At 46.5% G+C, this 13382-nt stretch overlaps 6 non-coding genes across 6 annotated transcripts; all 6 read left to right on the plus strand.

Moving 5' to 3' along the window:
* Positions 1-2036: 2036 nt before the first annotated feature.
* On the plus strand, positions 2037-2109 carry TRNAN-GUU (transfer RNA asparagine (anticodon GUU)). Its single transcript has one exon. It is a non-coding gene; the product is annotated as a tRNA-Asn (tRNA).
* Positions 2110-3209: 1100 nt separating this feature from the next.
* TRNAN-GUU (transfer RNA asparagine (anticodon GUU)) lies at positions 3210-3282 on the plus strand. Its single transcript has one exon. It is a non-coding gene; the product is annotated as a tRNA-Asn (tRNA).
* Positions 3283-4675: 1393 nt separating this feature from the next.
* On the plus strand, positions 4676-4748 carry TRNAN-GUU (transfer RNA asparagine (anticodon GUU)). Its single transcript has one exon. It is a non-coding gene; the product is annotated as a tRNA-Asn (tRNA).
* A 514-nt stretch (positions 4749-5262) lies between these two features.
* TRNAN-GUU (transfer RNA asparagine (anticodon GUU)) lies at positions 5263-5335 on the plus strand. Its single transcript has one exon. It is a non-coding gene; the product is annotated as a tRNA-Asn (tRNA).
* A 3303-nt stretch (positions 5336-8638) lies between these two features.
* Positions 8639-8711, plus strand: TRNAN-GUU (transfer RNA asparagine (anticodon GUU)). Its single transcript has one exon. It is a non-coding gene; the product is annotated as a tRNA-Asn (tRNA).
* Positions 8712-9518: 807 nt separating this feature from the next.
* Positions 9519-9591, plus strand: TRNAN-GUU (transfer RNA asparagine (anticodon GUU)). The gene has a single exon. It is a non-coding gene; the product is annotated as a tRNA-Asn (tRNA).
* Positions 9592-13382: the final 3791 nt, after the last annotated feature.

Here is a 13382-nt window from a genome sequence, read left to right on the forward strand (position 1 = left end):
GTTAGCGCGTTCGGCTGTTAACCGAAAGGTTGGTGGTTCGAGCTAACCCGGGAGCGGTGTTGTGAGGTCTTAGATGTAACGTAAAATTCAGAGTTTTTTAAAAATAACTGACGAACATTTAATTTTTGGGCTTCCGTGGCGCAATGTTTAGAGCGTTCAGCTGTTATTCAAAAGGTTTGTGGTTCGAGCCCATCCGGGAGCGGTGTTGTGAAGTCTCAGATATGAGGTAAAAAGTCAAAGTTTTTCCACAATACCTGACGAACATTTAATCTTTGGGCTTCCGTTGCACAATGGTTAACGCCGTCGGCTGTTAACCGAAAGGTTGGTGGTTCCAGCCCATCCGGGAGTGGTGTTGTGAGGTCTTAGATGTAACGTAAAATTCAGAGTTTTTTAAAAATAACTGACGAACATTTAATTTTTGGTCTTCCGTGGCGCAATGGTTAGAGCGTTCAGCTGTTATTCAAAAGGTTTGTGGTTCGAGCCCATCCGGGAGCGGTGTTGTGAAGTCTCAGATGTGACGTAAAAAGTCAAAGTTTTTCCACAATACCTGACGAACATTTAATCTTTGGGCTTCCGTTGCGCAATGGTTAACGCCGTCGGCTGTTAACCGAAAGGTTTGTGGCTCGAGCCCATCCGGGAGCGCTGTTGTGAGGTCTTAGATGTAACGTAAAATTCAGAGTTTTTTTAAAAATAACTGACGAACATTTAATTTTTGGGCTTCCGTGGCGCAATGTTTAGAGCGTTCAGCTGTTATTCAAAAGGTTTGTGGTTCGAGCCCATCCGGGAGCGGTGTTGTGAAGTCTCAGATGTGACGTGAAAAGTCAAAGTTTTTCCACAATACCTGACGAACATTTAATCTTTGGGCTTCCGTTGCACAATGGTTAACGCCCTCGGCTGTTAGCCGAAAGGTTGGTGGTTCGAGCCCATCCGGGAGCGGTGTTGTGAGGTCTTAGATGAAACGTAAAATTCAGAGTTTTTTAAAAATAACTGACGAACATTAAATTTTTGGTCTTCCGTGGCGCAATGGTTAGAGCGTTCAGCTGTTATTCAAAAGGTTTGTGGTTCGAGCCCATCCGGGAGCGGTGTTGTGAAGTCTCAGATGTGACGTAAAAAGTCAAAATTTTTCCACAATACCTGACGAACATTTAATCTTTGGGCTTCCGTTGCACAATGGTTAACGCCGTCGGCTGTTAGCCGAAAGGTTGGTGGTTCGAGCCCATCCGGGAGCGGTGTTGTGAGGTCTTAGATGTAACGTAAAATTCAGAGTTTTTTAAAAATAACTGACGAACATTAAATTTTTGGTCTTCCGTGGCGCAATGGTTAGAGCGTTCAGCTGTTATTCAAAAGGTTTGTGGTTCGAGCCCATCCGGGAGCGGTGTTGTGAAGTCTCAGATGTGACGTAAAAAGTCAAAGTTTTTCCACAATACCTGACGAACATTTAATCTTTGGGCTTCTGTGGCGCAATGGTTAGCGCGTTCGGCTGTTAACCGAAAGGTTGGTGGTTCGAGCCCACCCGGGAGCGGTGTTGTGAGATCTCACATGTAACGTAAAAATCCAAAGTTTTCCCACAATACCTGACCGACATTTAATCTTTGGGCTTCCGTTGCGCAATGGTTAACGCCGTCGGCTGTTAACCGAAAGGTTGGTGGTTCGGGCCCATCCGGGAGCGGTGTTGTGAGGTCTTAGATGTAACGTAAAATTCAGAGTTTTTTAAAAATACCTGACGAACATTTAATCTTTGGGCTTCTGTGGCGCAATGGTTAGCGCGTTCGGCTGTTAACCGAAAGGTTGGTGGTTCGAGCCCACCCGGGAGCGGTGTTGTGAGATCTCACATGTAACGTAAAAATCCAAAGTTTTTCCACAATACCTGACGAACATTTAATCTTTGGGCTTCCGTTGCGCAATGGTTAACGCCGTCGGCTGTTAACCGAAAGGTTGGTGGTTCGAGCCCACCCGGGAGCGGTGTTGTGAGCTCTCACATGTAACGTAAAAAGCCAAAGTGTTTCCACAATACCCGACGACCATTTAATTTTTGGGCTTCCGTGGCGCAATGGTTAGCGCGTTCGGCTGTTAACCGAAAGGTTGGTGGTTCGAGCCCACCCGGGAGCGGTGTTGTGAGGTCTTAGATGTAACGTAAAATTCAGAGTTTTTTAAAAATAACTGACGAACATTTAATTTTTGGTCTTCCGTGGCGCAATGGTTAGAGCGTTCAGCTGTTATTCAAAAGGTTTGTGGTTCGAGCCCATCCGGGAGCGGTGTTGTGAAGTCTCAGATGTGACGTAAAAAGTCAAAATTTTTCCACAATACCTGACGAACATTTAATCTTTGGGCTTCCGTTGCACAATGGTTAACGCCGTCGGCTGTTAGCCGAAAGGTTGGTGGTTCGAGCCCATCCGGGAGCGGTGTTGTGAGGTCTTAGATGTAACGTAAAATTCAGAGTTTTTTAAAAATAACTGACGAACATTAAATTTTTGGTCTTCCGTGGCGCAATGGTTAGAGCGTTCAGCTGTTATTCAAAAGGTTTGTGGTTCGAGCCCATCCGGGAGCGGTGTTGTGAAGTCTCAGATGTGACGTAAAAAGTCAAAGTTTTTCCACAATACCTGACGAACATTTAATCTTTGGGCTTCTGTGGCGCAATGGTTAGCGCGTTCGGCTGTTAACCGAAAGGTTGGTGGTTCGAGCCCACCCGGGAGCGGTGTTGTGAGATCTCACATGTAACGTAAAAATCCAAAGTTTTCCCACAATACCTGACCGACATTTAATCTTTGGGCTTCCGTTGCGCAATGGTTAACGCCGTCGGCTGTTAACCGAAAGGTTGGTGGTTCGAGCCCATCCGGGAGCGGTGTTGTGAGGTCTTAGATGTAACGTAAAATTCAGAGTTTTTTAAAAATACCTGACGAACATTTAATCTTTGGGCTTCTGTGGCGCAATGGTTAGCGCGTTCGGCTGTTAACCGAAAGGTTGGTGGTTCGAGCCCACCCGGGAGCGGTGTTGTGAGATCTCACATGTAACGTAAAAATCCAAAGTTTTTCCACAATACCTGACGAACATTTAATCTTTGGGCTTCCGTTGCGCAATGGTTAACGCCGTCGGCTGTTAACCGAAAGGTTGGTGGTTCGAGCCCACCCGGGAGCGGTGTTGTGAGCTCTCACATGTAACGTAAAAAGCCAAAGTGTTTCCACAATACCCGACGACCATTTAATTTTTGGGCTTCCGTGGCGCAATGGTTAGCGCGTTCGGCTGTTAACCGAAAGGTTGGTGGTTCGAGCCCACCCGGGAGCGGTGTTGTGAGGTCTTAGATGTAACGTAAAATTCAGAGTTTTTTAAAAATAACTGACGAACATTTAATTTTTGGTCTTCCGTGGCGCAATGGTTAGAGCGTTCAGCTGTTATTCAAAAGGTTTGTGGTTCGAGCCCATCCGGGAGCGGTGTTGTGAAGTCTCAGATGTGACGTAAAAAGTCAAAGTTTTTCCACAATACCTGACGAACATTTAATCTTTGGGCTTCTGTGGCGCAATGGTTAGCGCGTTCGGCTGTTAACCGAAAGGTTGGTGGTTCGAGCCCACCCGGGAGCGGTGTTGTGAGGTCTTAGATGTAACGTAAAATTCAGAGTTTTTTAAAAATAACTGACGAACATTAAATTTTTGGTCTTCCGTGGCGCAATGGTTAGAGCGTTCAGCTGTTATTCAAAAGGTTTGTGGTTCGAGCCCATCCGGGAGCGGTGTTGTGAAGTCTCAGATGTGACGTAAAAAGTCAAAGTTTTTCCACAATAACTGACGAACCTTTATTCTTTGGGCTTCCGTGGCGCAATGGTTGACGCGTTCGGCTGTTAACCGAAAGGTTGGTGGTTCGAGCCCACCCGGGAGCGGTGTTGTGAGATCTCAGATGTGACGTAAAAAGTCAAAATTTTTCCACAATACCTGACGAACATTTAATCTTTGGGCTTCCGTTGCACAATGGTTAACGCCGTCGGCTGTTAGCCGAAAGGTTGGTGGTTCGAGCCCATCCGGGAGCGGTGTTGTGAGGTCTTAGATGTAACGTAAAATTCAGAGTTTTTTAAAAATAACTGACGAACATTAAATTTTTGGTCTTCCGTGGCGCAATGGTTAGAGCGTTCAGCTGTTATTCAAAAGGTTTGTGGTTCGAGCCCATCCGGGAGCGGTGTTGTGAAGTCTCAGATGTGACGAAAAAAGTCAAAAATTTTCCACAATACCTGACGAACATTTAATCTTTGGGCTTCTGTGGCGCAATGGTTAGCGCGTTCGGCTGTTAACCGAAAGGTTGGTGGTTCGAGCCCACCCGGGAGCGGTGTTGTGAGATCTCACATGTAACGTAAAAATCCAAAGTTTTCCCACAATACCTGACCGACATTTAATCTTTGGGCTTCCGTTGCGCAATGGTTAACGCCGTCGGCTGTTAACCGAAAGGTTGGTGGTTCGAGCCCATCCGGGAGCGGTGTTGTGAGGTCTTAGATGTAACGTAAAATTCAGAGTTTTTTAAAAATACCTGACGAACATTTAATCTTTGGGCTTCTGTGGCGCAATGGTTAGCGCGTTCGGCTGTTAACCGAAAGGTTGGTGGTTCGAGCCCACCCGGGAGCGGTGTTGTGAGCTCTCACATGTAACGTAAAAAGCCAAAGTGTTTCCACAATACCCGACGACCATTTAATTTTTGGGCTTCCGTGGCGCAATGGTTAGCGCGTTCGGCTGTTAACCGAAAGGTTGGTGGTTCGAGCCCACCCGGGAGCGGTGTTGTGAGGTCTTAGATGTAACGTAAAATTCAGAGTTTTTTAAAAATAACTGACGAACATTAAATTTTTGGTCTTCCGTGGCGCAATGGTTAGAGCGTTCAGCTGTTATTCAAAAGGTTTGTGGTTCGAGCCCATCCGGGAGCGGTGTTGTGAAGTCTCAGATGTGACGTAAAAAGTCAAAGTTTTTCCACAATAACTGACGAACCTTTATTCTTTGGGCTTCCGTGGCGCAATGGTTGACGCGTTCGGCTGTTAACCGAAAGGTTGGTGGTTCGAGCCCACCCGGGAGCGGTGTTGTGAGATCTCACATGTAACGTAAAAATCCAAAGTTTTTCCACAATACCTGACGAACATTTAATCTTTGGGCTTCCGTTGCGCAATGGTTAACGCCGTCGGCTGTTAACCGAAAGGTTGGTGGTTCGAGCCCACCCGGGAGCGGTGTTGTGAGCTCTCACATGTAACGTAAAAAGCCAAAGTGTTTCCACAATACCCGACGACCATTTAATTTTTGGGCTTCCGTGGCGCAATGGTTAGCGCGTTCGGCTGTTAACCGAAAGGTTGGTGGTTCGAGCCCACCCGGGAGCGGTGTTGTGAGGTCTTAGATGTAACGTAAAATTCAGAGTTTTTTAAAAATAACTGACGAACATTTAATTTTTGGTCTTCCGTGGCGCAATGGTTAGAGCGTTCAGCTGTTATTCAAAAGGTTTGTGGTTCGAGCCCATCCGGGAGCGGTGTTGTGAAGTCTCAGATGTGACGTAAAAAGTCAAAGTTTTTCCACAATACCTGACGAACATTTAATCTTTGGGCTTCTGTGGCGCAATGGTTAGCGCGTTCGGCTGTTAACCGAAAGGTTGGTGGTTCGAGCCCACCCGGGAGCGGTGTTGTGAGGTCTTAGATGTAACGTAAAATTCAGAGTTTTTTAAAAATAACTGACGAACATTAAATTTTTGGTCTTCCGTGGCGCAATGGATAGAGCGTTCAGCTGTTATTCAAAAGGTTTGTGGTTCGAGCCCATCCGGGAGCGGTGTTGTGAAGTCTCAGATGTGACGTAAAAAGTCAAAGTTTTTCCACAATAACTGACGAACCTTTATTCTTTGGGCTTCCGTGGCGCAATGGTTGACGCGTTCGGCTGTTAACCGAAAGGTTGGTGGTTCGAGCCCACCCGGGAGCGGTGTTGTGAGATCTCACATGTAACGTAAAAATCCAAAGTTTTTCCACAATACCTGACGAACATTTAATCTTTGGGCTTCCGTTGCGCAATGGTTAACGCCGTCGGCTGTTAACCGAAAGGTTGGTGGTTCGAGCCCACCCGGGAGCGGTGTTGTGAGCTCTCACATGTAACGTAAAAAGCCAAAGTGTTTCCACAATACCCGACGACCATTTAATTTTTGGTCTTCCGTGGCGCAATGGTTAGAGCGTTCAGCTGTTATTCAAAAGGTTTGTGGTTCGAGCCCATCCGGGAGCGGTGTTGTGAAGTCTCAGATGTGACGTAAAAAGTCAAAGTTTTTACACAATACCTGACGAACATTTAATCTTTGGGCTTCCGTTGCGCAATGGTTAACGCCGTCGGCTGTTAACCGAAAGGTTTGTGGCTCGAGCCCATCCGGGAGCGCTGTTGTGAGGTCTTAGATGTAACGTAAAATTCAGAGTTTTTTTAAAAATAACTGACGAACATTTAATTTTTGGGCTTCCGTGGCGCAATGGTTAGAGCGTTCAGCTGTTATTCAAAAGGTTTGTGGTTCGAGCCCATCCGGGAGCGGTGTTGTGAAGTCTCAGATGTGACGTAAAAAGTCAAAGTTTTTCCACAATAACTGACGAACCTTTATTCTTTGGGCTTCCGTGGTGCAATGGTTGACGCGTTCGGCTGTTAACCGAAAGGTTGGTGGTTCGAGCCCACCCGGGAGCGGTGTTGTGAGATCTCACATGTAACGTAAAAATCCAAAGTTTTTCCACAATACCTGACGAACATTTAATCTTTGGGCTTCCGTTGCGCAATGGTTAACGCCGTCGGCTGTTAACCGAAAGGTTGGTGGTTCGAGCCCACCCGGGAGCGGTGTTGTGAGCTCTCACATGTAACGTAAAAAGCCAAAGTGTTTCCACAATACCCGACGACCATTTAATTTTTGGGCTTCCGTGGCGCAATGGTTAGCGCGTTCGGCTGTTAACCGAAAGGTTGGTGGTTCGAGCCCACCCAGGAGCGGTGTTGTGAGATCTCACATGTAACGTAAAAATCCAAATTTTTTCCACAATACCTGACGAACATTTAATCTTTGGGCTTCCGTTGCACAATGGTTAACGCCGTCGGCTGTTAACCGAAAGGTTGGTGGTTCCAGCCCATCCGGGAGCGGTGTTGTGAGGTCTTAGATGTAACGTAAAATTCAGAGTTTTTTAAAAATAACTGACGAACATTTAATTTTTGGTCTTCCGTGGCGCAATGGTTAGAGCGTTCAGCTGTTATTCAAAAGGTTTGTGGTTCGAGCCCATCCGGGAGCGGTGTTGTGAAGTCTCAGATGTGACGTAAAAAGTCAAAGTTTTTCCACAATACCTGACGAACATTTAATCTTTGGGCTTCCGTTGCGCAATGGTTAACGCCGTCGGCTGTTAACCGAAAGGTTTGTGGCTCGAGCCCATCCGGGAGCGCTGTTGTGAGGTCTTAGATGTAACGTAAAATTCAGAGTTTTTTTTAAAAATAACTGACGAACATTTAATTTTTGGGCTTCCGTGGCGCAATGTTTAGAGCGTTCAGCTGTTATTCAAAAGGTTTGTGGTTCGAGCCCATCCGGGAGCGGTGTTGTGAAGTCTCAGATGTGACGTGAAAAGTCAAAGTTTTTCCACAATACCTGACGAACATTTAATCTTTGGGCTTCCGTTGCACAATGGTTAACGCCCTCGGCTGTTAGCCGAAAGGTTGGTGGTTCGAGCCCATCCGGGAGCGGTGTTGTGAGGTCTTAGATGAAACGTAAAATTCAGAGTTTTTTAAAAATAACTGACGAACATTAAATTTTTGGTCTTCCGTGGCGCAATGGTTAGAGCGTTCAGCTGTTATTCAAAAGGTTTGTGGTTCGAGCCCATCCGGGAGCGGTGTTGTGAAGTCTCAGATGTGACGTAAAAAGTCAAAATTTTTCCACAATACCTGACGAACATTTAATCTTTGGGCTTCCGTTGCACAATGGTTAACGCCCTCGGCTGTTAGCCGAAAGGTTGGTGGTTCGAGCCCATCCGGGAGCGGTGTTGTGAGGTCTTAGATGAAACGTAAAATTCAGAGTTTTTTAAAAATAACTGACGAACATTAAATTTTTGGTCTTCCGTGGCGCAATGGTTAGAGCGTTCAGCTGTTATTCAAAAGGTTTGTGGTTCGAGCCCATCCGGGAGCGGTGTTGTGAAGTCTCAGATGTGACGTAAAAAGTCAAAGTTTTTCCACAATACCTGACGAACATTTAATCTTTGGGCTTCTGTGGCGCAATGGTTAGCGCGTTCGGCTGTTAACCGAAAGGTTGGTGGTTCGAGCCCACCCGGGAGCGGTGTTGTGAGATCTCACATGTAACGTAAAAATCCAAAGTTTTCCCACAATAACAGACCGACATTTAATCTTTGGGCTTCCGTTGCGCAATGGTTAACGCCGTCGGCTGTTAACCGAAAGGTTGGTGGTTCGAGCCCATCCGGGAGCGGTGTTGTGAGGTCTTAGATGTAACGTAAAATTCAGAGTTTTTTAAAAATACCTGACGAACATTTAATCTTTGGGCTTCTGTGGCGCAATGGTTAGCGCGTTCGGCTGTTAACCGAAAGGTTGGTGGTTCGAGCCCACCCGGGAGCGGTGTTGTGAGCTCTCACATGTAACGTAAAAAGCCAAAGTGTTTCCACAATACCCGACGACCATTTATTTTTTGGGCTTCCGTGGCGCAATGGTTAGCGCGTTCGGCTGTTAACCGAAAGGTTGGTGGTTCGAGCCCACCCGGGAGCGGTGTTGTGAGGTCTTAGATGTAACGTAAAATTCAGAGTTTTTTAAAAATAACTGACGAACATTAAATTTTTGGTCTTCCGTGGCGCAATGGTTAGAGCGTTCAGCTGTTATTCAAAAGGTTTGTGGTTCGAGCCCATCCGGGAGCGGTGTTGTGAAGTCTCAGATGTGACGTAAAAAGTCAAAGTTTTTCCACAATAACTGACGAACCTTTATTCTTTGGGTTTCCGTGGCGCAATGGTTGACGCGTTCGGCTGTTAACCGAAAGGTTGGTGGTTCGAGCCCACCCGGGAGCGGTGTTGTGAGGTCTTAGATGTAACGTAAAATTCAGAGTTTTTTAAAAATAACTGACGAACATTAAATTTTTGGTCTTCCGTGGCGCAATGGTTAGAGCGTTCAGCTGTTATTCAAAAGGTTTGTGTTTCGAGCCCATCCGGGAGCGGTGTTGTGAAGTCTCAGATGTGACGTAAAAAGTCAAAGTTTTTCCACAATAACTGACGAACCTTTATTCTTTGGGCTTCCGTGGCGCAATGGTTGACGCGTTCGGCTGTTAACCGAAAGGTTGGTGGTTCGAGCCCACCCAGGAGCGGTGTTGTGAGATCTCACATGTAACGTAAAAATCCAAAGTTTTTCCACAATACCTGACGAACATTTAATCTTTGGGCTTCCGTTGCGCAATGGTTAACGCCGTCGGCTGTTAACCGAAAGGTTGGTGGTTCGAGCCCACCCGGGAGCGGTGTTGTGAGCTCTCACATGTAACGTAAAAAGCCAAAGTGTTTCCACAATACCCGACGACCATTTAATTTTTGGGCTTCCGTGGCGCAATGGTTAGCGCGTTCGGCTGTTAACCGAAAGGTTGGTGGTTCGAGCCCACCCGGGAGCGGTGTTGTGAGGTCTTAGATGTAACGTAAAATTCAGAGTTTTTTAAAAATAACTGACGAACATTTAATTTTTGGTCTTCCGTGGCGCAATGGTTAGAGCGTTCAGCTGTTATTCAAAAGGTTTGTGGTTCGAGCCCATCCGGGAGCGGTGTTGTGAAGTCTCAGATGTGACGTAAAAAGTCAAAGTTTTTCCACAATACCTGACGAACATTTAATCTTTGGGCTTCTGTGGCGCAATGGTTAGCGCGTTCGGCTGTTAACCGAAAGGTTGGTGGTTCGAGCCCACCCGGGAGCGGTGTTGTGAGATCTCACATGTAACGTAAAAATCCAAAGTTTTCCCACAATACCTGACCGACATTTAATCTTTGGGCTTCCGTTGCGCAATGGTTAACGCCGTCGGCTGTTAACCGAAAGGTTGGTGGTTCGAGCCCATCCGGGAGCGGTGTTGTGAGGTCTTAGATGTAACGTAAAATTCAGAGTTTTTTAAAAATACCTGACGAACATTTAATCTTTGGGCTTCTGTGGCGCAATGGTTAGCGCGTTCGGCTGTTAACCGAAAGGTTGGTGGTTCGAGCCCACCCGGGAGCGGTGTTGTGAGCTCTCACATGTAACGTAAAAAGCCAAAGTGTTTCCACAATACCCGACGACCATTTAATTTTTGGGCTTCCGTGGCGCAATGGTTAGCGCGTTCGGCTGTTAACCGAAAGGTTGGTGGCTCGAGCCCACCCGGGAGCGGTGTTGTGAGGTCTTAGATGTAACGTAAAATTCAGAGTTTTTTAAAAATAACTGACGAACATTTAATTTTTGGGCTTCCGTGGCGCAATGTTTAGAGCGTTCAGCTGTTATTCAAAAGGTTTGTGGTTCGAGCCCATCCGGGAGCGGTGTTGTGAAGTCTCAGATGTGACGTAAAAAGTTAAAGTTTTTCCACAATACCTGACGAACATTTAATTTTTGGGCTTCCGTGAAGCAATGGTTAGCGCGTTCGGCTGTTAACCGAAAGGTTGGTGGTTCGAGCCCACCCGGGAGCGGTGTTGTGAGGTCTTAGATGTAACGTAAAATTCAGAGTTTTTTAAAAATAACTGACGAACATTTAATTTTTGGGCTTCCGTGGCGCAATGTTTAGAGCGTTCAGCTGTTATTCAAAAGGTTTGTGGTTCGAGCCCATCCGGGAGCGGTGTTGTGAAGTCTCAGATGTGACGTAAAAAGTCAAAGTTTTTCCACAATACCTGACGAACATTTAATTTTTGGGCTTCCGTGAAGCAATGGTTAGCGCGTTCGGCTGTTAACCGAAGGGTTGGTGGTTCGAGCCCACCCGGGAGCGGTGTTGTGAGGTCTTAGATGTAACGTAAAATTCAGAGTTTTTTAAAAATAACTGACGAACATTTAATTTTTGGGCTTCCGTGAAGCAATGGTTAGCGCGTTCGGCTGTTAACCGAAAGGTTGGTGGTTCGAGCCCACCCGGGATCGGTGTTGTGAGCTCTCACATGTAACGTAAAAAGCCAAAGTGTTTCCACAATAGCCGACGACCATTTAATTTTTGGGCTTCCGTTGCGCAATGGTTAACGCCGTCGGCTGTTAACCGAAAGGTTGGTGGTTCGAGCCCATCCGGGAGCTGTGTTGTGAGGTCTTAGATGCAACGGAAGCCCAAAGATTAAATGTTCGTCAGGTATTGTGGAAAAACTTTGACTTTTTACGTCACATCTGAGACTTCACAACACCGCTCCCGGATGGGCTCGAACCACAAACCTTTTGAATAACAGCTGAACGCTCTAAACATTGCGCCACGGAAGCCCAAAAATTAAATGTTCGTCAGTTATTTTTAAAAAACTCTGAATTTTACGTTACATCTAAGACCTCACAACACCGCTCCCGGGTGGGCTCGAACCACCAACCTTTCGGTTAACAGCCGAACGCGCTAACCATTGCTTCACGGAAGCCCAATAATTAAATGTTCGTCAGGTATTGTGGAAAAACTTTGACTTTTTACGTCACATCTGAGACCTCACAACACCGCTCACGGATGGGCTCGAACCACCAACCTTTCGGTTAACAGCCGACGGCGTTAACCATTGTGCAAGGGAAGCCCAAAGATTAAATGTTCGTCAGGTATTGTGGAAAAACTTTGACTTTTTACGTCACATCTGAGACTTCACAACACCGCTCCCAGATGGGCTCGAACCACAAACCTTTTGAATAACAGCTGAACGCTCTAACCATTGCGCCACGGAAGCCCAAAAATTAAATGTTCGTCAGGTTTTTTTAAAACACTCTGAATTTTACGTTACATCTAAGACCTCACAACACAGCTCCCGGATGGGCTCGAACCACCAACCTTTCGGTTAACAGCCGACGGCGTTAACCATTGCGCAACGGAAGCCCAAAGATTAAATGATCGTCAGGTATTGTGGAAAAACTTTGGATTTTTACGTTACATGTGAGATTTCACAACACCGCTCCCGGGTGGGCTCGAACCACCAACCTTTCGGTTAACAGCCGAACGCGCTAACCATTGCTTCACGGAAGCCCAAAAATTAAATGTTCGTCAGGTATTGTGGAAAAACTTTGACTTTTTACGTCACATCTGAGACCTCACAACACCGCTCACGGATGGGCTCGAACCACCAACCTTTCGGTTAACAGCCGAACGCGCTAACCATTGCGCCACGGAAGCCCAAAAATTAAATGGTCGTCGGGTATTGTGGAAACAATTTGGCTTTTTACGTTACATGTGAGAGCTCACAACACCGCTCCCGGGTGGGCTCGAACCACCAACCTTTCGGTTAACAGCCGAACGCGCTAACCATTGCGCCACAGAAGCCCAAAGATTAAATGTTCGTCAGGTATTGTGGGAACACTTTGGATTTTTACGTTACATGTTAGATCTCACAACACCGCTCCCGGGTGGGCTCGAACCACCAACCTTTCGGTTAACAGCCGAACGCGCTAACCATTGCGCCACAGAAGCCCAAAGATTAAATGTTCGTCAGGTATTGTGGAAAAACTTTGACTTTTTACGTCACATCTGAGACTTCACAACACCGCTCCCGGATGGGCTCGAACCACAAACCTTTTGAATAACAGCTGAACGCTCTAACCATTGCGCCACGGAAGCCCAAAAATTAAATGTTCGTCAGTTATTTTTAAAAAACTCTGAATTTTACGTTACATCTAAGACCTCACAACACCGCTCCCGGATGGGCTCGAACCACCAACCTTTCGGTTAACAGCCGAACGCGCTAACCATTGCGCCACGGAAGCCCAAAAATTAAATGTTCGTCAGGTATTGTGGAAAAACTTTGGATTTTTAGGTTACATGTGAGATTTCACAACACCGCTCCCGGGTGGGCTCGAACCACCAACCTTTCGGTTAACAGCCGAACGCGCGAACCATTGTGCAACGGAAGCCCAAAAATTAAATGTTCGTCAGGTATTGTGGAAAAACTTTGAATTTTCACGTCACATCTGAGACCTCACAACACCGCTCACGGATGGGCTCGAACCACCAACCTTTCGGTTAACAGCCGAACGCGCTAACCATTGCGCCACGGAAGCCCAAAAATTAAATGGTCGTCGGGTATTGTGGAAACACTTTGGCTTTTTACGTTACATGTGAGAGCTCACAACACCGCTCCCGGGTGGGCTCGAACCACCAACCTTTCGGTTAACAGCCGAACGCGCTAACCATTGCGCCACGGAAACCCAAAGATTAAATGTTCGTCAGGTATTGTTGAAAAACTTTGGATTTTTACGTTACATTTGAGATCTCACAACACCGCTCACGGATGGGCTCGAA

This window comes from Phalangium opilio, unplaced genomic scaffold, assembly GCF_054372755.1.
Source record: "Phalangium opilio isolate 3A_F unplaced genomic scaffold, DU_Popi_V2 ptg000352l_1, whole genome shotgun sequence".
Lineage (NCBI taxonomy): Eukaryota > Metazoa > Arthropoda > Arachnida > Opiliones > Phalangiidae > Phalangium > Phalangium opilio.